Source organism: Pinus tabuliformis, chromosome 3_1 (genome assembly GCF_031772625.1).
Source record: "Pinus tabuliformis cultivar Carrire ecotype Pingquan chromosome 3_1, CPIR1, whole genome shotgun sequence".
NCBI classification, from domain to species: Eukaryota; Viridiplantae; Streptophyta; class Pinopsida; order Pinales; family Pinaceae; genus Pinus; species Pinus tabuliformis.
Window position 1 is genome coordinate 594341009 of NC_142301.1, and position 23265 is coordinate 594364273.

Below are 23265 nucleotides of genomic sequence, written 5' to 3' on the forward strand. Positions count from 1 at the left end.
ATCCCCTGTTCCACACATCGGGATAGGTCTTACTCCAATGATGTTTCTGAGCAATAAAAGATGGATTTGGGAAAACAGATAGAGGTTTTTATCAAAAATAGGCTAAGGAAGAAAAACCTCCTTCATTTTTTACACAGGTGTCATGGTTTTAGAGAAATTTCAAAAATACAGTTGCCTTGGGAGAATTGATGCACCTCTGAAGTGACCTTGGGAAAATCAAGTTTTCTCCTAGCTTGGTTGGCCAAATGACTTTCTTGATGAGTCCAATGATAACTAGACACAAATATATTTCCAATGAGCTATCATGAGCTCAATTTGGAGTTGAGGAAGACCTTCAAAAGTTGACTGCAACAGCACTCTGCCTTGAGGCAGCCTCATTTGGCACATTTTGACCAGTCTTGGGAGATTTGATTTTTGATAGGGAAAATGAACTCCAAATTGAAAAATTCCAGTTGGGTTGGAAAGTAGACTCAATAAAATTTCCAACGCACTATCCCGTGCACAATTTTGACACCAGGAAGGCCTCCAAAAGTCTCTTGTAAAAAGCACTACGCATTAGGTTTGGGGCGCGACGCATTGGGTTTGTGGCGTGACACATAGAACTGTAAGCCCAATTTCACCCATAAACTCTCTCAAATTTCCAAATTTTCTCAATCCTAGGGTGTGCAAGTAAGTCAAGCTTTCTTCCCTTACTAGTGAATGAGTTTTTTTTTTAAATTTATGGTGGTTTAGTGAGACAAAACTCAAACCCTACCTCCTTGCAATTTTTGCTCAAAAACAATTGCTTAGGGTTTGCACCTGTGTTTTTTGCTACTAACTCCACAAAATTTCTCACTCCCTCACTTTTTCATTCTCTCATTACATTTTATCAAACCATTCCCCCAATGCCCATATCCTTAAGTCTACTAATTCTAAAACCCTAATTGCTTTCCCACACCCTAGTCAAATATCCCCAAACCCTAATTACTGTCCCAAGAACCTAAGTACTATTCCCTAAACCCCCTATTTCCCAAAAAACTTGTCAACAACATTCCCAAAACCCCTCATACACTTTCCCCTTCACAGTCTCTCATATATTTTTAGCCTTGGTGGCAGAAAATTGAAAACACCATAAAGCTCCTACTACTCATCAAGAAAACTCACCCACTAGCAAACATGGAGTCTGATCCTTCATATGACCGTGATGAAGAGACATACACTGGAGCAAAGAAACAAGCAGCTAGAGGATCAACAAGCGATTATGGAGTTGCAAAACATACGAGAGAACCGCCAAGCTGCCAAAAGGAGGAAGGTGGAGCTCACATCACTGGAGCAAGAAATCAATGCCAACTGGGAATCTTGGCTTGAAAGAGCCAATATCCACTTAGAGAGGTTGTTGGAGAAGGCCAAAAAGGATAAGACATTGTTGAGACATATGGCATATCATTACATGGTGAGAAACAAAGTCTGCAAGGCGAGAATCAGGAGCTTAAAGGAAAAATTGAAAAGGGCATCAAAGAGGCGAAAGGAGCATGATAGACTTCAGATATTGCTGAGGCTTCCTTGGCCCAACACAATGCTTGATGGAGAAGACTCAGCCCAAATTTCAAAAAAATTGGGGCACTTTTTGCATTTTTGGAATTTTTGGCACAAAAAACAGGATTTTCTGCTCTATGCGCCGCGCCACCTGGCGCTCGCTTTTGATAGGAGCCTCCAAATGACAAAAACTCAAAATTTTTGGATTTGGCATGGAAAAATATGCTTTCCTACCAATGGCCAAGAAATTTGGACAGGTTTTGAGCCCTCAAAAAGGTCAAAAACACTCAAAAAATCACTGTACTGCCCCTATTTTGACACACAGGAAGAAGTGTTGGGAGAACTGAATTTTGGAGGGGCAAATGTAGGCCAAATTCAAAAATTCCACTTGGGTTCGAAAGTAGACAGGCAGACCTTTCCAACAAGCATACTTGGAGAAAATTTGGACACCGAGAAGGCCTCCATAAGTGGCTCCAAACAGGCGCTATGTATAGAGAAATCAGGCGCGACGCATAGAGGAAATTTGGCCTAGTTTGACCAAGAATGCTCTGTTTTTTGCCTAGTTTTTGATAGTTTGACTTTTTCTCTTTCTCAATGTTAAACTTGTGATGTAATTTCATGTAAATTGATGGATCTTGATGTAAATAGGTCAAATTTTCACTTATGGAGGTAGATTCATCTATCAAAAAGTTGTTTGAAACTAAATGAATCAGTTCCCTAGTTTCTAGAGGCATGCTGTTCCACTGCCTCATTTCAAGTTCTCAGTTTATAATTAGTTGGAAAAACTCCTAAACTTGTGAGCTCGACTCCTAGAGGCTAGGATGAGTTATGGTTTGTCTATATTATGTGGTTTTTCAGTTATTAGCATGGTTGGACTTTTGAGAAAGTAAGGAGCTTCATTGTACACTCATATCAGCATTTTGGCTAAGGAATTGAGACCAGGGTTTGCAACACTCTTTGGGATCCCTGTGGCATTTTTTTTTGGTACAGTACTTTCTTCTGTATTTTTGAATTTACTTATGTGTTATGTGTGACATTATCTATCTTGTTTCTTCCTAACTAAATCAAATAAGAGTGAAAGTAGAATCCATTGAAATTGCAGTGCTCTACTTGAGGTTTGCTTTAGTTTCTTGATGTTTTCAGTTGTTTGGAGAGGATCCATGGTTTCTCTTGCCCTCTTCAACTCCTCACCTGTCTATCCCTCCACCTCATTCGATTTGAAGTGCCAAAACCAGTTGCCTACCTTTCCCCGTTGAGATCTCTGCAAGACTGAGCCTCATTCACTGCACCCAAAATTTGCCTTTCCATTTGAGCCAACAAAAACATCATTTTATTCAATCAAACTCTTTTGCACACATACCTAGCCTAAGATCAATATTTATATCAGTCATCTCAAGCCCTCGTTGATCATATTTTTGCTGAGATTGACCAGGAGAGAGCCCTCTCCTGACCTGGTAGGGCTAGCTACTAGGTTAAGCGTGGTTTGATGTTGGTCCTGGATCCTACCTTTCTCATCCTGAGGTAGATTTAGGCTCTAACACCTGAAACATCTCATCATAGTTAGAAATTAATTCACATAATTCCTTTTTATGCACATGATCACAACCCTGGAAAGCATCAGATAATTCTGCATCTTTCCCCCTTACAACCATAAGCATGCAACCCTTACTGGAATTCACCAACCTCTTCATTTGTCATGCACTTACAAGGCTGGCATTAACTTTAGTTTGATGAGCCCTTACAATATATTCTACCCCATCTTTTGTGATTTTGTATTTGTTTTCATGACGGAAGAAGATTTATTTTCTATCATATAGATATGGAATCCCTAGCACCTTGCCACAGATATCCAATGGTATCACATCAAGTTCTACCTCATCCACTAACTTAGAAGCGAACAGAAATTTAACCTTGCATTGCTTTTACATTCGATTTTGCTTTATCATGTATCCATCCAAGTGGGTAAGGTTTTGGATGTGGTTGGTTTCTAAGCCTAGCTTCTTTACCAAGGACTCTGAAATTAGATTTGCTTGGGATCCGATATCAAATAAAGTTTCCACTTTTGTATGATTTATGATAATTCTAATATGAAATAGCTCAATTCTATTTCGTTCATTAGGAAGAGACTCATCTATTGAACTAGTGCCTTCATGTGATTCATAATTAACATGAGGTGTAAGAGTACCTTTTGTTCCTGCTGCTGTGACCAATGCTTCATCTCCGAAATCAAATCCAAGGTCTTGCTGCACAATTGCCACTGTCTTTTGCTTGCCTTTTCCTCCATATTTCTTTGGTCTCTTTTCCGGGTACAATTTCCAACAATGATCATCGTCATGTCCTTCCTTTTTGCAGTGAGTGCAATAAGGCCTTTCTCCTTCATCTTTCTTGGTTGATGCCGTCCTCTTATCCTTTCCTTTTCCTTTCACTTTGGGTTTTCCATTGGGAGGATTGAAAGGTGGTTCCTTGAAATGATCATCTCTTTCATTTTTTCCCCTGTTCTCAAGACGGATGGCTTTCACATTGACCAAGTCAATAGTAGTTGGTTCAAACAATAATAATGAATGTCTAAGGTAACTATGTATTGATCCAATATACTTAGTTACTACTTAAGGAGAGTCAAGTGCAATGCCCAAATTAAGTGCTTGTTTTCTAAACTCCTCTGTAAAGCTTTGAACATCCTGACCTCTGCCTTGCCTTAAGTATTGCAGGCTTTTTTCTGATAGCCCAAGGGATAAATTTGTTCCTTTAATGCAGAAATGAAACTAGGCCATGAGGAAAGAAGACTACCCACACTCTTACTGCTTCACAATTTTCTCTCCCAACAGGTGAGAGCTGTGCTACTCAGTCAAAGGGAGTCCAGCTGAATCTTTGCCTCGTCCTCTTCGATCTTCTGAATCCTGCAATAGATTTCAATCTGCCTAATCCAGTTATTAAGCTTTTCTGCATTACTTTCACCGTTAAACATGGGAAGATAAAATTTGACATCTAATTTAAAGAAATGTTTCTTAGATGCATCCCTTGAATTTCTATGATGATGGTGATGAGAGGGAGAAGAACTTTCACTCATGGAAGGAGAAGGAGGGGGTTCTTCTTCACCATTTCCATGCACTGAACCTTGTTCTTTTTCCTTTTTCCCTTCTGCTTTTTCTAGCCTTGAAAGAAACTTATCACCATTTTCTACCATTGCATAGAAGGTTTTGTGGAAATTGAGCTCCTCTTCATAATGAGCCTCTTCATCTACCATGTTTCTACTTCGATGTGCATGCCCCGCTTAGGGATCGAAAGACTTTAGTTTCCCTTTGTCTCTTTGGAGCCTGTTTCTTGTTAGCATACAAACATGCAATTCACATCTACAAAGACCTGCTCTAATACCACTTGATCCAAGATCTTTTCCTTATAGACGTATTAAAGAATTACATGCATAAATTGTAGCTTAAACATAAAAATTTAATGTGCACATGAGAGAAGAGGAGAAACACATAAAGCATGAAATAAGACAAGAAACTTGATAACGGAGTTCATCCGATTTGGACTACGTCTCCGGGCCCTGCTCGATCAATGGGGAGGCCTTCATTCATTAAGTGGCATGAGAAAGAAGACTACAAGCATCAGTTACAAAAAAGGAGTCTTATACCTCCATTCTGAAAAATTGTTGAAAAATGCAGACCTATGTTGGAGAAATGGACAACACCATTGCGTTTGTGGCATCGAGAAATGCTGAAACCATATAAAATTTGTCAAAATCTGACAAAGTGAAAATCTGGCCCCCTGGAGAAATTTCTCAGATCATGGTTCTGCCCCTCTCTCTGCACTGCTCGTGGTTCCACCACCTACAAAATAAACTTCCTTGAACTACGTGCACACTCCTCCTCCCCTCGGTGCACTAATGAACTAAGTTTAAATATTCCAAGCTGGGCAGACTTTTCCAAAATCCCGTTGGGCGGAGTGGTTATAGATCTGTTTGTTGTGGAGGGGGTTGGGTGGTCAAACCCCACCCCCTCCCATTTTACATAACAAAATATTATTTTAAAAAGGGAGGTCAGGCTGGGCCCTCCTTGGGCAGCCCACCCACCTCACCCGTCGCCTGCTCCAAACCTGTTTACGTGGGCGGTTGAAGGTTGGGTGCCCGGTGTATCGATTCTAGCCCGCCCAATATTCATGGGGTTTGCCAAGTATGGGGGGAGGGACCAGGGGTAGTGGCCCGCCCCTCCAATATTACATGTGTTGATATGGATTGGGGTGGCAGGGTTGGTGGCCCACCATCCCCTTTTTTTTAATAATTTTTGTTATAAAAAAACAATATGGCCGATTTTGAAAATCCAGAAATTGGACTGAAGGAGACTTTTTAACGAGGCGACAATTTCGCCCGGAATCTGACCGGAGTTGGCCATATTCTGTCCACCAGAAAACTTCCAAATTGTGTCTCCATTAAGCCTGCTCAGTGAACAAAAGTCAAGCAAAACTTTGATTGCCTCTATCTTCCTCATTTGGACTCGGATTGGAGTGTCGTTTGAATCGTTGGAATTAGGGCGACGAGCACTTCGATATGATGTCAAGTTAATTGACTTTCCACCACTTTGAATTTTAAGCCTTTTCCATGCCACTAGAGTCTGGAGATCCACCTAGATCACTGCTAGAAATGGTGGGGGAAAATTTGGAAATCTAATCAGTTGTGTCGGCATCTCACTCTTGAACATAACACTTTCTGCTTCGTGTCGAGTTGGGATATCCTCCTTTGTATCGTTGACCTCCCTCGGTTGGGCCATTCATTTTTTGCCTTCCATTTTATCTCTGCCACGTCATCATGACTATCGATCCTATGGATCCAAAAGCTGCCAAACTTCTAGTCGTGTCACCGATATGTTCAAGAGTTATCCTTCTACAGTTACACTTGCCTCTGATTCTCTGTATCATCCAAAATAATTTTGCATCCCTTTGTCTCATGTTGATGATGTGGGATACATTATGGCCCTCCTTCGACACGGTCGCTTCCTGTCGAATTCAACTCATTATCCAGGAAGTTGATCAAGAGACTCCCTTCCAGTACCTTAGAGCTTGCATGCCCTAATGGCGAGTTCTTCACACTCGACGACAAGTTCACATCATTGGCTTTCGATCAAGTGATTTCATGGGTGTTCGACTTCAGTTCCTCTATTCACATTCCGTGGATTGTGATGATAGTACCTTGAGGACCATTGTCATTATTGGTGGTTTCTCTCGCGCTTGTTAACAATTTACATCATTGACTGGTAATCAAGTGACTTTCTAGCATGTTTGATGTCAACACATCTATTCACATGTTAGAATTTGTACTTTGATCGGGTTGTGTTGGAGCACAAGACCCTGGGCTCAGATCACAAAAGTCCAGGTTGCGAAGTGATGTGACATGGTTATGTTGATATACATGTCTCTTTCAGATGGATGGCTGTGACCATACCATGAGTTATCATATGTGATCCTTCTCATTGTTGGATGGATACGACCATACCTTGGTTTCGATATGATCCTCTTTATAGGATGGTTGCGCCCATGCCTGGATCCATTTACATGATCATTCTCTGGATGGATGCATCCATACCATGATTCATGTATCATTTGATAGAGTTTTCAGTTATGTATATGTATCTGTACTTGCTTGCAGGTTTTCTGACGACAGACTCCGGTTCCCCGCACTGATTCATAAAGCATTTCATCCCTCACTCTAGTTCGACCTTCATGCTTTAGGGGGCATATGTTACACATCATTTTGTCACTGTCCCTGTACTCCCCATTCCTTGATCCTGGAGGACCTCTACAGTGAACCCTACATGCTTTCCCTTCATGAAGAAACTTCTATTGTGTCCCTCTTCATGAGAAGAACAATTCCCTTTTGCACCATTTCTCCGAAATCTTCTGTTTTTCCCAGTTTACAAGACTGACACTGATGAATTTTGTCCTCCTCGCGTCGAAATGCAGGGGTTAACACTATCCCTAGCACTGACTGGAGCGACTGAGCTTTGTTCTAGTCGCGCTAATCCTCTTATGGAAAGTTTTTTAAATAAGGAGCTGAAGCTTCCAGCTCTAGAAGCTTCGTAACAGAAGTCTAGTAAATGGTTTGGCTGGATGGAGTCGAGGATGTCAGTTTTGGCTCCTTTCCCTATAAAGATGGAACTACATCAAGAGATAAGACCTTCCCCCATGAGAAGAGGATCCATCTCCCATCTATTCATGCTATATAAACCTCCATTTTTCCCAAGCACAAGCTAGTGTTAAAGTGTTAATGTTGGTGTGCTAGTGCTAATTAAGTTTGGAGTAAACAACAAGCTATTCATAGTTGTAGCTCTCTAGTTGTGTGAGGGAGAAGTGTGAATTTGGTTTAGTGTGAATCCTAAAGGGAAGAGCCTTAAAACTATCATTGTTGAGGCCATCATGGAATGCTAGCAGAAGTGTGTGGGAACCTGGTTTTGTCGGAGGAGAACAACAACGTCAAGAAAATGGTTGTAATCTCTTCTTGATTCAATATATATGCAACTATCGATTGATTTCCTACATGATGTGTCATCTTACATGTTCATGGCTTAATGTTTCTTGACTTTTTAAGTAGGTTGAATTACAATTTGTCTATTATCACAGCGGTTGTTTGCTGTTGTTTACTTGTTTCAGGTGTTTGAAGAAGGAAACGAGAGATAGCTGGAGCGAGCAAGCAAGGTCATCACCAAACGGGATAAGTGTACTAAGAGGTAGGCCCTATTAATTGGTTCTAACCTAAGGAAATCTTCCATAGAATGTATCGGTTGTGGCTAGACCCATTATCGGGCTAGAGGAATTGTTTGTGTTCGTACTCATAATTTTACTTCACCACAATACTTAGCTAGAGAAAACAGTCAGCTCACCCCAGAACACTAGACATAGCTCGTTCACTGATAGGGCTTCTGATAAAGCTGTCAATATAGATAAAGTTGAAATCATCCTGACATTACCTTCACTCGAAATTGTCCTTAAAGTGGAAGAAATCTCTCGTCTTGACGTCTTTTACACTCCCAAACATCGGGCTGTGGTGAAAAGATAGCGGAAAAGGAGAAGAATGGAGCAATCATAAGCAATCATTCCTGGTGATATACCAATGGGCCTAGTGTGGAAGGATATACAAACCGATCCTTCAGAGAATCTAACAAAGTTGTCACAGTTTGTAGGTGCTTATGCATTTGCCATGATTGATAAAGCCGCAGAAGTTGGAAAATTGATCAGGGAAAAGGAAGAAAGGATTCAACAACTGGAACAACAGTTGGTAGAGGAAAAACAAAGCATTGATCAACAAGTGAAGATACAATTGTCCCAACTCCAATAGATCTTTGATCAATTAAAGCTCCAACATCAGGTAGAGATCAGTACTAAGGATATTCAAATCCGCCAGCTCCATATTTCACTTGATCAACTTAAGGACAATCCTAAAGTGGAAGACTTTATAAAGGAAGCATTGGAGCTAAACACCCTGTTATCGCAACAATACATGATATTCTTTCAAAATTTATCAATCATAAGTCCACTATGTGTCAAAAGTGATTAACTGATGAATCAATCATGCCAACTGAGGGTGAGTTTCAATGACATTGATGATAAAATCTCAGGATTTATAACATGGCAGGATACACCAAAAGGAAAAGAAGCAGACCTTCCCAGAATAGAGGAGTCTCACAAGGAAATCCTCTTTACTAATTGGGACATTCAGTTGAAACAAGCAGAAAGAGCAGTCTCCAGGGAAAACGATGTTGCCAATAACATCATTGAAACTATCAATGATAACCTGCATAATGCCAACCTGATTCAAGAATGCCCACCTGGTAATCTTCCTGATATTAAAGTTTTGGAAAGGCAATGGCAGGAAATTTCAAAAGAAAAGGAAGAAGCAATTAAAATGTTGACAAAAATTGACTGGGAGATGTACTAGAAATATATTGTGAAGCCACACAGTCAGTGGCTAATGCTCCGCTGCCTTGCTGACTCATCCACTTATATGCTTCATGCGCTTCAGATGTACTGTACACATGACAACTACACATGAGGACAGGTCATCCCCCTGAAGTTAAGCCAATGTTAGATATTTACGAGCTCAAACAACGAATGGAACGATAGACACATATACATTTACGAGCTCGTCATTTCAACAACTTCTATTTATGTCTTATTGTCTCTTACTTCAAAGAAATTTGTTTCAACCTTCTCAACACTTTTTATGTATTTTTCTATTCTACAAAGAAAGAGTCCCCAAATTTTATAAGCAAAGGCTTTGGAATCTTGCACTTCTATACTTTCAAGCTTATCTTAGTAGAATGACTGGATCAGAGTCCTAAAGTTTTGTAGAGAAGACTTTGAATGCTTGCACTTTTGTATTCTTGAAACCATCTTAATGAGAAAGACTGGACCATAACTATTTCTTTCATGAGTAGAGTAACATACATCAGGTACTTTTATCATTGTATTTATGTTTTGTTTATGAATTGATAGTCATTCCTCTTTATATTTCTTATTGTATGCATCTTTTCTAACACGGTTCTGTATTAATTCATTTCTGAACATGTTAGAATTTTCATCTTTAATACATATATAATCAATTTGTTAAGTTATTTGATTGTGATATGAGTTTCATCAATTATTTTGATTAACTATTTAATCAAAATAATTATCTTAAATTCTTTTCATTTCTGCAAGTGTTTGATTAATCTTTATTATCATGCACTAAGGACAATTATTTTAGATCGCATAAACATAAGTAACCCCGGGTAATAGATAGATTAATACATGTATTTCAGTTTATAATCACTTCCATTTATCACCTAGATTCGTTATAAGCACTCTACATCCATTCTATCACATTTTATTGGGAAACTGGTCCCATTATATCCAGTCAGAGCCACTATTCCAAACGAAAAAGGGATGGTATTCAAGTCCCCGACTGGGTGGTTATCCCCAATGTTGTTGCAACGATTTTCGAGGCATGAACACGTCCAAGGACTATTTTTCTCAATGTTGTGCCAGCATCCCTGAGATTTGAGCCACTTTTTCAGACCCAGAGCCTAGGTCACTACTCATAATTGAATGACACCTTCAGAACAGTATGCTAATAGGGCAATGACAGTAAAAATGCAATTACTTGGTTAAGACCTTGACTGGACCCCTACTAGCCATGACATGCATTTCATCAAACTTATCACAAATATGTAACCTACAAGTGTAAATAACAGATCTGAGCATAACAGTCTCATACTTAGCTGAGAAGTGCTAAGAGGCATTGATGCCTCAACACATTAATTGCCATTTCATCCATTAGGTCATAGATACATTGTTAATTCATTTACAAGTAAAAAAATGATGAGAGCCATACATAGCTACTATCATAAAACACATACATAACCAGCATAATAGCAACAAAAATACCAATGAAATCACAACCATATGATCCACATATAAATCAGTGTAATACTCAGAAATACAATGCGAAATAACCTCATATTGATGATGCAAAAAATCCAAACCCGGGATGGGACTTCCACGTTCCACCTGACCATAGAATGGCTGAGCGAAATCTCTCTTCAACCATTCACCCTTGTGCCATATTCCAAGCATGAATGTGGGATCTCATAGAACACATCAATCCAAAACCATCGAGGGCTTCTAGAGGCCCTCCACTTCAACCCATCAAAATAGTGATTCCACCTCACAGTCGAACATCACAAAACCATCATCAGATTGGTCTCTATCCAGGGCTCCAGAGCGTTTGTTCCAACCAAGGCTCCATGACTAGTAACTCAACCCACAACTTTTATCGGGCTCCAAAGCGTTTGTCCAACCAAGGCTCGAGGACAAGTAACTCAACCCACCAAGGGATCTAGAGCATTTGTCCAACCAAGGCTACGAGACCAATAACTCAACCCAAGCTGTTACAAGGCTCCAGAGCATTTGTCCAACCAAGGCTCCATGAACTAGTAACTTAACCCAAGCTATGGAAACATGAGAGCCAACCAAAACATAACAAGGAAATAAACCCAAAATCTCCATGGTTATCTAGGAAATGGCAAGGCTAGGCAATCCACCGTCAATCTCGACCATCCTCCATTCCAATGACAGATCATAACTAACAAACCACATGCATATGCCATGCATGCCAAAACTAGTGAAGAAAACATACATGCAACTTGGTACTTTCAAGAAAAACCCGTTGTAGCTGTTGATCATGATGTCCTCTTGCTCCAAAATCCCAAGTATGCCACACCCTCCAAGAGTGCTCTAAGAAAAATCTAAGTATCTAAGAGTAGGAGAGAGCTCCAAAACTGAACTGAAAAAAGGTTACCAATTGATCCTCAGAAGCCTTTTTATGAATGAGGCCTCTATTTTCTTCATTTTCCATTATTTTCCTTCAATTTTCTGCTCACATGCAACTTGTGACCTTTTACCTTTTTTTTCTCCTAATTTCCATTATTTTCGTGAATAAATGTGCCAAAAATTCCATTTTTTCTTTCCAAAGCCTTAGTCATTGCCTTTGCCAATTTCCTTAACCATTAATAACCAAATGAATACCCAAACTATGATGTCTTGCCCAACATTCAACTTGGAATAAATGTCCCATCAAATGTGGTTATTATTTTGTCTTTATTAACTTGTATTACATGAAATTTTCACCAGGGCTGTTACAGAACCCTCCCCCTTGGGGAAACACCGTCCTCGGTGTTTAACAACACCTATAACCACAAAACTATTGTAAGCAAAAGATATTGCCGATGGAGCTTTATAACTTAGCTCGTTGTAGTATTTACAATGATCATCTTGCTGAGAAGCAAACCAACATGAAAACATAACAAACATATCATCATAATGACATGACACCCATACCGCTTATTGGATACTTATAACATAGCTCATGGCAGTATTGACATCCATATACATATGTAAATATACGAAAATCACCAAAACATGTACCAAAACATATACCAAAACACCACACCAAAACTACTTTGCCTCAACTGGTAAACAAGGAAGGATACATAGCCTACATCTAATCCGCCATTTGCCATGTAGCTTCATTGGGCCTAAAGTGCTTCCATTTCACCTTAACCTGCTCGATTTCTCGGTTTCGGAGCATGAACAACTTTTTCTGCAATATACATTGAGTTTTCGGCTAGAATTCTCCATCTAGTTCCACTTGCAATACAAACCAATCAATCACATGATCAACATATTTAACATACTTCTTAAGCAATGAAACATGGAAAACATCATGAAATTTCACTGTTGGAGGCAGTGTAAGTGGATAGGCTACTGGCCCAATCCTCTCAACAATACTAAAGTGTCCACAAAATTGTGGTGCCATCTTGGCACATGATCCAATCCATAAGAATTAGGGGAATTTTGAGGTCTAAAATGGGCCTCCTAAGAAAAATGTATAACCAAAATAACTTTATAAGAACCAATAGGATTCAAGATGACGATGTCAACCATGGGGGATTATTCACCATTTTTGGAGTAAAAATGTAAAAAGATTAAAAAATAATAAAATAATAAAACTACTTTTCAACTTATCTCCCTAAGGTTTTACTTAAATTTTGAGCGGGAGTACTCGTTGGATGCAAAATTTAATTCCTCATCCAAGGAGTACCCATGTTGCATACTTTTGATGGACTTTGCTACGCCAAAAATGAGAAATACATGAAAAACGTGATTGCAATCATGTTTTTCATGTATTTATCATTTTTCAGGTAGTAGGGTCCATCAAAAGTATGCAACATGGGTACTCCTTGAATGAGGAATCAAATTATACGTCCAATGAGTTTTACCGCTCGAAATTTGAGTAAACCCATAGGGAGATAAATTGAAAATACGAGTTGTAAAAATAGTTTTTCTTTTTCCTCTAAAATTTGATGATGTAATCTAATCTTATTTTATTATTTCCACTATTATTCTATAATTTCCTTAGGAGGCCCATTTTAGACCTCAAAATTCTCCTAATGGAGCCCTTCTTTAGTTTGATGCACAAGTACACTTGTTCCCCAACCTAGAACTCCTTGAACAATCTATTTCGATCTACATAGCTATTATGCCTATCTTGTGTTGCCTTTAGATTCTTATTTATAACCTGCATCTCCTATTCCATGTCTGCCAACATGTCCGGTCCAATAAACACCCTGTTAACCAGATCACTCCAACTGATGGGAGTATTACAACTCCGCCCATACAAGGCCTCAAACAAACTCATCTTCAAAGATTCATGATACTGATTGTTGTAAGCAAACTCTACCAATGGAAGATAATCTTCCCACTTTCGCTACTGATGCATCACATACATCCTCAACATGTCCTCCAATATCCTGTTGACCCTCTTTGTCTACCCATCTGTCTACAGATGATAAGTTGTACTGAAGGCCAACTCTGTGTCCAAACCTCCAAACAACTCCTTCCAAAACTTGGAAGTGAACTTTGCATCCTTGTTTGATATGATCTTCTTCGGAATACCATGTAGTCTGAATACATCTCTTATGAATACCTATGCTACATCACTAGCTAAGAACGTAGAGTTCACTGGAATGAAGTGCGCAACCTTTGTTAACCTGTCCACAATAAACATGATGGAATCATGGTGTTTCACTGTCTTCAACAAACCTGTGATGAAATCCATGGAAATGACCTCCCATTTCCATTTTGGAATCAAAATCAACTATAACAGTCCACCTGAATCCTTACACTCTTCCTTCACACACTGAGAATAAAAACACCTAGCCACAAATTCTGCTACATCCCTCTTTAAGATCGACCAAAAGTAAAATGTCTTCACTGTGGTCAGTGTCTTCTGGTAGCTTGGGTGACCCAAATATGGTTTCACATGAAACTCTCTCGAGATCACCTTCTTGAGCTCAATTCTATCCGACACATATATCCTGTCCATGAATCTAACCAATCCATTTGCTGTAAGGCAATAGTCCACATCTTGTGCACCTGCACCTGTCCTTGTACCTGTACCACTACATGTACATGTACCACCACATGTACCTGTACCTATACTCAGCTACAACCTGTGCATAATCTCCATATACTTGACATCGTGTTGACCTGCCTACAAGATCTTATCCTGTAAGTCTGTCCCATAGGAGCTCATAACTGCTAAGTGATTTACCTGTATCCACCTGCTAAGAGCATCTGCCACCCTATTCTCTTTACTTTTGATATATCTGATCTCAAAATTGAACTCACTAATCATTGCCAACCATCGAGCTTGCCTACCATTCAGATTCGATTAGTCAAATAGGTACCACAAACCACTGTGATCACTCATCAATGTAAACCTCATCCCAGATGATAGTGTCTCCACATCTTCAACACATGTATAATTTCCGCCAAATCAAGATCATGTGTGGGGTAGTTCTGCTCATTCTCATTCAGTTTTCTCGACTCACAGCATAGCACCTGTCCATCCTGCATAAGGACTCCACCAAGTCCTTTCTTGCAAGCATCTATGCACACTACAAACTCTTTGTCCGAATCTGCAATCTTTAACATTGGTGCATGCATCAACAACTATTTAAGTTGCTCAAAACTAGCCTTACACTCCTTTGTCCACTCAAACTTCTTACCCTTTCTCTACAATGATGTGTTAGGATAAACAATCTGTGAGAAGTTCCTGATGAACCTTCTGTAATAACCTGCCAATCCCATGAAGGACCTCACCTCATCTACATTCCTAGGAGCTACCCACTCCATGATGACCCTTATCTTTTATGGATCTATTGCAATGCCCTCCTTGGAGACAACATGCCCCAAGTAATGTACCTCAATCTGAAATAAACTACACTTGTTGAGATTAGAATACAACTGATGTTCTCTCAACAACCTCAACACTGCTGCTAAATGCTTGACATGATCTTCCTCATTTTTAGAATATACCAACATATCATCAATGAACACAATAAAAAACATCCAAATACTGACACAACACACTATTAATCAGACACATAAATGTAGCTGGAGCATTAGTCAAACCGAATGGAACTACGACAAACTCATAATGCCCATACCTGGTCAAGAAAGTTGTCTTGTAAATTTCCTCCTCTTTGATGCATACCTGGTGGTATCCAGATCTCAAACCAATCTTCGAGAACATTGTTTCTCCCTTCAATTGATTGAACAAATCATCAATCCTCAGTAACGGGTACCTGTTCTTGATGGTCACTTTGTTCAACTGCCTGTAATTAATGCACAAAATGATAGTACCATCTTTCTTCTTCATGAACAAAACCGGTGCGCCCAATGGTGATACACTTGGCCTAATGTATCCCTTGTCCAGCATTTCCTTCAACTGTAGATTCAACTCTACCAACTCAGGGGTACTCATCATGTAAGGTGCCTTTGATGTCGAAGTTACCCCTGGCACCAACTAAATAGAAAATTCTACTTCTCTGTGAGGTGGAAACTCTAAAATATCCTCAGGAAATACATCCTGAAACTGCTATAGAAATGAGTACCTTCTCAAGACATATGCATCCTCAACTTCCTTACCCTTGTCACTAGAGATGTGCACTATGAATAACACACACCCCTTCCTATGACTGTGATTTGCCTGCATAGCTGTCACCATCCTAACTGATGTGGTTTTCTTCTTTCCCTACAAGACTCTTGGTTCTCTATTGTCATCCAAGCACTTAATGGCCTTGTCATACAATCCACCTTGGTTCTATGAAGGTACAATCGATCCATGCCAAAAAACATATTGTATGATCCCAACAGTAATACATTCAAATGTGCTACAGTAGGCATACCATTCAAATCAAATGCACAAGCTCTTACCCAATGATGAACTCACTTCTTTGTACCTGTAGGCAACTACACTAACCAAGATTTTTCATGCAATTCCTTACTCAAACCACACTTATCCACCAAATAAGGACTAACATAACTATAATTAGATCCTTGGTTAATAAAAATAGAAATAACTTGATCACAAAGCTTACCATCCATCTCAATGATAGATGCCTGATAGTTTTCTTGTTTGTTATCCAATGCTACATAAATATGAGGAACACTCTAATCAACATCCCCAACAGTTTTTGCCTCCTGCACACTATATATCTGAGGTTTATCACCCTGATACTGTGGGAAATCTCTCCTACGATGATCCCCTCCAAAAGTCCAACAAGACACAAGCTCCTTATTCTACTCCTCAGATCAACATCCTTGTCCTCTGTCAGATGTATTGAACCTCTTAGGTGGTGAAACATTCTCTTTATTACCTGAATCCTGTGGTCTTACTCGCTTCCTGTTTCACTTTCCCTTGTTCTTTGCATTACCTTTCTAGTGTGGCTTTGTCTCACACTTGCGCTTCGATTGTTCGTAGCAATGCTTTAGATTTCGGATAGCTTCCTCCAATGATCTAGGCTTATCGAACTCAATCCTATCTTTTAATGCCATTGGTAACCCACTAGTGAATCTCTGAATCTTGGCCTTCTCCTCCTTGAGGTAAGGCACATACCTCAGTAGCTCCAAGAATTTGCTAGTGTACTCATCATCTGTCATAGATCCCATATTTAGCTCATAGAATTATTTTTCCCTGTCATCAAAGTATCTCTCTGATAGATACTTCCTCTTGAATAGCCACTCAAATTCACTCCAAGTCAAGTCTTCCTCATGTATACCTCTGACATTCTTCACATCTTCCCACCAAATGTTTGCTTTACCTTTGAGACTGAATGTAGCTACTCTGGCTTTCATGTTCTCTGAATAGTCATGCAACCTGAAGAACTTCCTCATACTAAGAAACCATGCCTCTGCACCCTGCGATTTCTTCACCTTTCCATCAAATGTCGATGGCTTTACTTTCTTAAACTCATCTAGAAATATCCCTTATCACTCCTCCTGTATGGATGATAACAATATTGATCATCATGCATGTTAGAACCAAAACTAGAATGGTACATGTGTTTGTGACCTCTCCTATCTGGAGTGTCCAACAATCTTCCATCTCTCACTGAGTCATCTCTATCTGACATGTGACCACCATGCGACCTACTACCATATGACCCATTAGTTTTTTGTCCTGCTCATGGCTTATACGAAGTGGTTCCTGTCGTTGCAAATCTGACAAACTTTGAAGTATCACTGCATTTACCTTTGCTAGCTTCTCCCGTGCTTATATGATTATGTCATTATCCACCTTACAACTCCTTATTTATTACCTTAAGATTCTCAGTGTATTTGCCAAATCGGAAGAATTCCCAATACCATACTGCTCATTTGATTCATAGGGAGAGCCTTTGTAGCCTACCATCTTACTAGCCATTTGATATTCTTCTTGCAAGGTATATCATGTTAGCTAAACCAAATCACAATAGACCAACGTACCTTAATATAGCTTGGGGAGGATACCTTGTCCACAATATCAAAAAATCAGTGTGATACACGTATAACATAATCATGAAAACATATAGAAACATAACACATAAGCATATAACCATGCAACCATCATTCTAACTAGGGTCGATTCATTAATGCATGACCTTGTCAGCAACGTATACCACGACCTCATGCATGACAAAAACTACTACATCACTGTACACTTGATCACATGCAAACATTAACATGCATAAGCAATGCATAACGAACCACACATATGCATAAACACATGTAATAAAGCATAAATGAACAATACTTGTAACCAAACCTATAAGAATGATACATTTAACCAAGCATACAAGAATGTAACCAAACATACGAGAATGTAACCAAGCATACAAAATGATAAATGTAAGCAACATATAACAACATGTAACCAATCATATACTCACGACAATGCACTCCATAATGACAACATCAAATTCCACATGACGACATCACTGCAACCATGATCAACACCATGCAAATGAAACAAGCACATGGAATCCAAGCATAAGAGACACAAATGTAACTGATATGCATGCATGACCAACGCACACATCCCATCCAGTCCGAGGGGTGAACCATGCTTTGATACCAATCTGTGACACCCTCCTCCCACATCTACCCAAGCAACTAGCCAATTAGGGTAAACATGCTACGAGGGGCCACTATGATATGATTCAACCTCCTAAGTCACATTAAGGAAGTGGAATTGATGGAAACACACCATACAGACCTTGAACATCAACATTAGGACCCTTAGGAACCATCCCAACCTTTCTGCCAACCAACCCCTAGGTCCCATTGAGATTTTGGACCACTTGAACCCTGGACGCTCCCACACTATAGGCCCGCCAATGTCCAGGAGGCTCTGGACACTCCCATGCTACAAGCATGCCAGCGTCTAGGGACTATTTTGTTCAGTGTTGTGCTAATTTCCCCGGGATTTGAGCCACTTTTTCAGGCCCAGAGCCCACGTCACTGCCCATAATTGAATGACACCTTCAGAACAATAAGATAACAAGGAAATGATAGTACAAATGCAATTACTTGGCTAAGACTTTAACTAGACCCTACTAGCCATGATAGGAATTTCATTAAACATATCACTAATATGTAATCTACATGTGTAAATAACATATATAAGCATAGGGGTCTCATACTTAGCTGAGAATCACTAAGAGGCATTGATGCTTCAACACATTAACTTGCATTTCATCCATTAGGTCATAGATACATTGTTCGTTCATTTACAAGTAAAAACATGATGAGAGCCATACATAGCTACTATCATAAAACACATAGATAACCAACACAATAGCAGCAAAAATACCAATGAAATCACAACCATATGATCCACATATAAACCAGTATAATACTCATAGAAATACAATGATAAATAACCTCATATTGATGATGCAAAATCCAAACCCAAGATGGGACTTCCACGCTCCACCAAACCATAGAATGACTGAGCCAAATCTCTCTTCAGTCATTCACTCTCATGCCATATTCCAAGCATGAATGTGGGATCTCATAGAACACATCAATCCAAAACCATCCAGGGCTTCCAGAGGTCTTCCATCTCAAGCCATAAAAACAGTGATTCCACCTCACAGTCAGACATCACAAAACCATCATCAAATTGGTATCTATCCAAGCCTTCCACGGTTCCAGAGCGTTTGTTCCAACCAAGGCTCCAGGACTAGTAACTCAAACCATAACTTTTACTGGGCTCTAGAGCGTTTTTCCAACCAAGGATCAGGAACTAGTAAATCAACCCAAGATATGGAAACATGAGAACCAACCAAAACAAAACAAGGAAATAAACCCAGAATCTCCATGACTATCCATGAAATGGAAAGGCTAGGAAATCCATTTTCTGGCCATCCTCCATGCTAGTGACAGATCATAACCAACAAACCACATGCATATGCCATGAATGCCAAAACTAGTGAGGAAAACATACATGCAACTCGGTACTTGCAAGCAAAACCTATTGTAGTTGCTGATCCCAATGTCCTCTTGCGCCTTCTTGCTCTTCCTTTACCTTATTGCCCCAAAAATCCAAGTATGCCACACCATCCAAGAGTTCTCCAAGAAAACACTAAGTATCCAAGAGTATGAGAGAGAGAGAATGATGAGAGAGCTCCAAAACTGAATTGACAAAAGGTTACCAAGTGATCCTCAGAATCCTTTTTATGAATGAGGCCTATATTTTCTTCATTTTCCATTATTTTCCTTCAATTTTCTCCTCACATGCAACCTGTGATATTTCACCTCCCTTTTCTCCTAACTTCCATTATTTTCATAAATAAATGTGCCAAAAATGCCATTTTTCCTTTCCAAAACCTTAGCCATTGCCTTTGTCAATTACCTTAGCCATTAATAACCAAATGAACACCCACACTAGGATCCCTTGTCCAACATTCAACTTTAAATAAGTCATGTCCCATCAACCGTGGTTATTTTTTTGCCTTTATTAAGTTTTATTACATGGAAATTTTACCAGGGCTGTTACAATTTAATTATTTTGTTTAAAACCAATTTCAATTCCTCCAATTTAACATCACTTTCCAGGGGATTTCTTTTGGAATGGTTTTTTTTTTGGAACTTGTAGATACTATAGGGGTGGTAAATTAGTTTTAAGGAGATCATTGACATCCTTAGATTGAGAAAACATGATCTTGAGGCTTTTAACATCTGCTAGATTTTAGAGAAAAATAATTGAATAAATCAAGTTGGTGCGTGGAACAAAATTTGGTCAAATAGTTTGAATAGTGTCAATTGGATGAAGATCTTAGCTCTATTAGTTGGCATGAAAATATAACTTTCCAATCATAACATAAATAAATGAGGCCCTTGGATTAAAAAAAAAACACCAATGAGGCTTGTATGGATGAACATGGTTTCTAATGTGCATTCCTTAATGTAAGATTATATATCACATATTTTGGTCAAGACATCTTAGACTATATTTCACTTTAGAATAAGATGATAAGAAAAGATATATCAATAGACAACAATTCTAAGAAAGGAAGGAAAGTTTCTAAGGTTGATTTACAATATAGTAGGGTATATTTGATAAAGTTACCTTTATAATGAATATAACAAATGGTAGCTCTCGTAATGATGACCAACATAGAATGAAGAGATGAACAAAATGAAGAGGACTAAATAGCTATTTGAAGCAAGTGGAAGTATCACAATAAGGGTAAGAAATCAATAAGAGAACCTATTTTAGAATGTCATAACAAAATATTTTGGAATAGTTATAACTTGGTACTATAAAGGTACTCCCTGAATGAACAACATGGTGGAATATGTTGACACCTAATCCTCAACGGATGGGTGAACTGGAACGTGAACAGTCATCAAGAAGATGAACTGTTCCGTCTCCTTCTTGTATATAAACAATAGTTCTCTTAATGAAAAATCATCTCAGTTTTCTTCTGTTCATTGTGGAGTTACCCTGGCCTGACATGGTATCAGAGCACAGGTCCCAGAAATAGTTGTAACTCCTGCTGTCCTGAGAGCTGCTCAGTCCTGAGCGCTACTCTGACATTGATTCCCTGGCTCTGCCTCTGCCTGGCCTGACTGCACTATAAGCGTTTTCATTCAAGGCGGTATTGCGCTCTCTGACTGCCAGAGACTGCGCATTGTTTTTATGAACGTTTGCCTGAACACCTGGAACGTTTGTCTGACCTCTGCCTGGAACGCCTGGAACGTTTGTTTGACCTCTGCCTGGAACGTTTGTATGCCTGGAACGTTCTACCAATCCGCTCTGCGCCTCGGCTCTGGTCTTAGTGATCTCTGACTGGCTCGCATTCCATAACCCATGCCCACGGCATGGAGGTGAAGGAATTGCATGGTGGATGTTAATGAGCTCCGACTCGCTCGTATTCCAGAAACCATGCCCATGGAACTCCAGGGCTTTATCTCCGGCAAAAATCTCCCCCTCCGCTAATTCCAAATTTGGCTCAACACCATCTCACCCTCCTATCGATCATGCCTATTCCATCTTCAAGGAAGACCTGCACAAATACAAGGATTACGAGCCCGACCACCATTAATGATCGATTTTTCATCCAGGAGGCTATGCGTAGCTCCATCGCTGATTATCATATATGAAATCGAGGCCAAATTACTCTTGGTTCTTTTTTCTCACTAGCGTGAAGAAATCTGTCATTGTTGCAGTCTGTTCGTAGCCATCGGAGCTTTGGGCGACAGAAGAAAGTTTGTGGACGATCCGACTCCCACTACTGCCCGGAAAGGGCTTCAGATCCGCTGTGGGGCTCTCCGAAAGCGGGCCTCTGTTCGGGTTTACGAAAGCGAACGAGCTGTTCGTGGGGAGGTTGGCACAGCTCGGAATCGCCTTCTCCATCATCGGGGAGATCATAATGGGGAAGGGAGCGCTGGCGCAGCTCAACATTGAGACGGGAGTTCCCATAACTGACATCGAACCCCTGGTGTTGTTCAACGTTTTGTTCTTCTTGTTTGCGGCAGTGAATCCCGGAAACGGTAAATTCGTCACAGACATTGCCAGTAACGCTGGGTATTACAAAGACTGCAAGGGCGTTGGTATTATGTAGTAAATTTAAAAAAAAAAACTTCAGTATGGCGGTTTCTATATATCGTTGAGCAGTTTGTTAAATTCATGATATACGCAGTTTATATGATTCAAAGCGTTCAAAATATTGTGGTGTTTCCAGCATTACATATATATTTGATATATATTGAAGTGATCCTTGAGAGTTTTTTTTTTCTCAAAACATAGTAATATTGCAGTGATATAAGAAATGCTGATGCAAACGTTAGAAGAAAATAAAGTGCATAAGGCTGTGGCATAAGGATTTTTTTCTTTCCAGCAGAAGTTTTTTTATCAACAGAAGTTTTTTTTAGCAGAGATATTTTTTTACAGAATGCATTCAATCATTTCTATGGTAGGAATAGTTCTCACTGGCAAGGAGAACTATTCAGAATGGTCTCGGATGGTAAAACACACCCTCATCTACAATGAGTTGTGGAAAGGAGTGTGTGTCGGAGAAGAAGACAAAGACCCTGTGCAGCCTACATCAGACAAAGAACTCGCCATTTGGGAAAACAAGAACATCAAAGCCTATGCATTGATCGCAGCATCTGTAAATGAAGAAGTAAGTCATCATATTTCATCCTATTCCACTACCTTTGAAGCTTTACAAAAGCTGAAAGAACTCTATGATACACATTCTACACTTGAAGTTGTTCAGCTCATGATTAAACTCTTCACTCTTGAACTGAAAAATAATGATCCCCTTGCTCTTGCATCTGAAATAAAGTCTATAATGCATGATATTAAATCCACTAAAGTTGAGCTGA

The 23265-nt window shown here is 39.5% G+C and overlaps 1 pseudogene; it reads right to left on the reverse strand.

The window, feature by feature from the left end:
- LOC149188415 (protein BPS1, chloroplastic-like) overlaps positions 1–23265 on the reverse strand; it is a 96723-nt pseudogene that overhangs the window by 67227 nt on the left and 6231 nt on the right.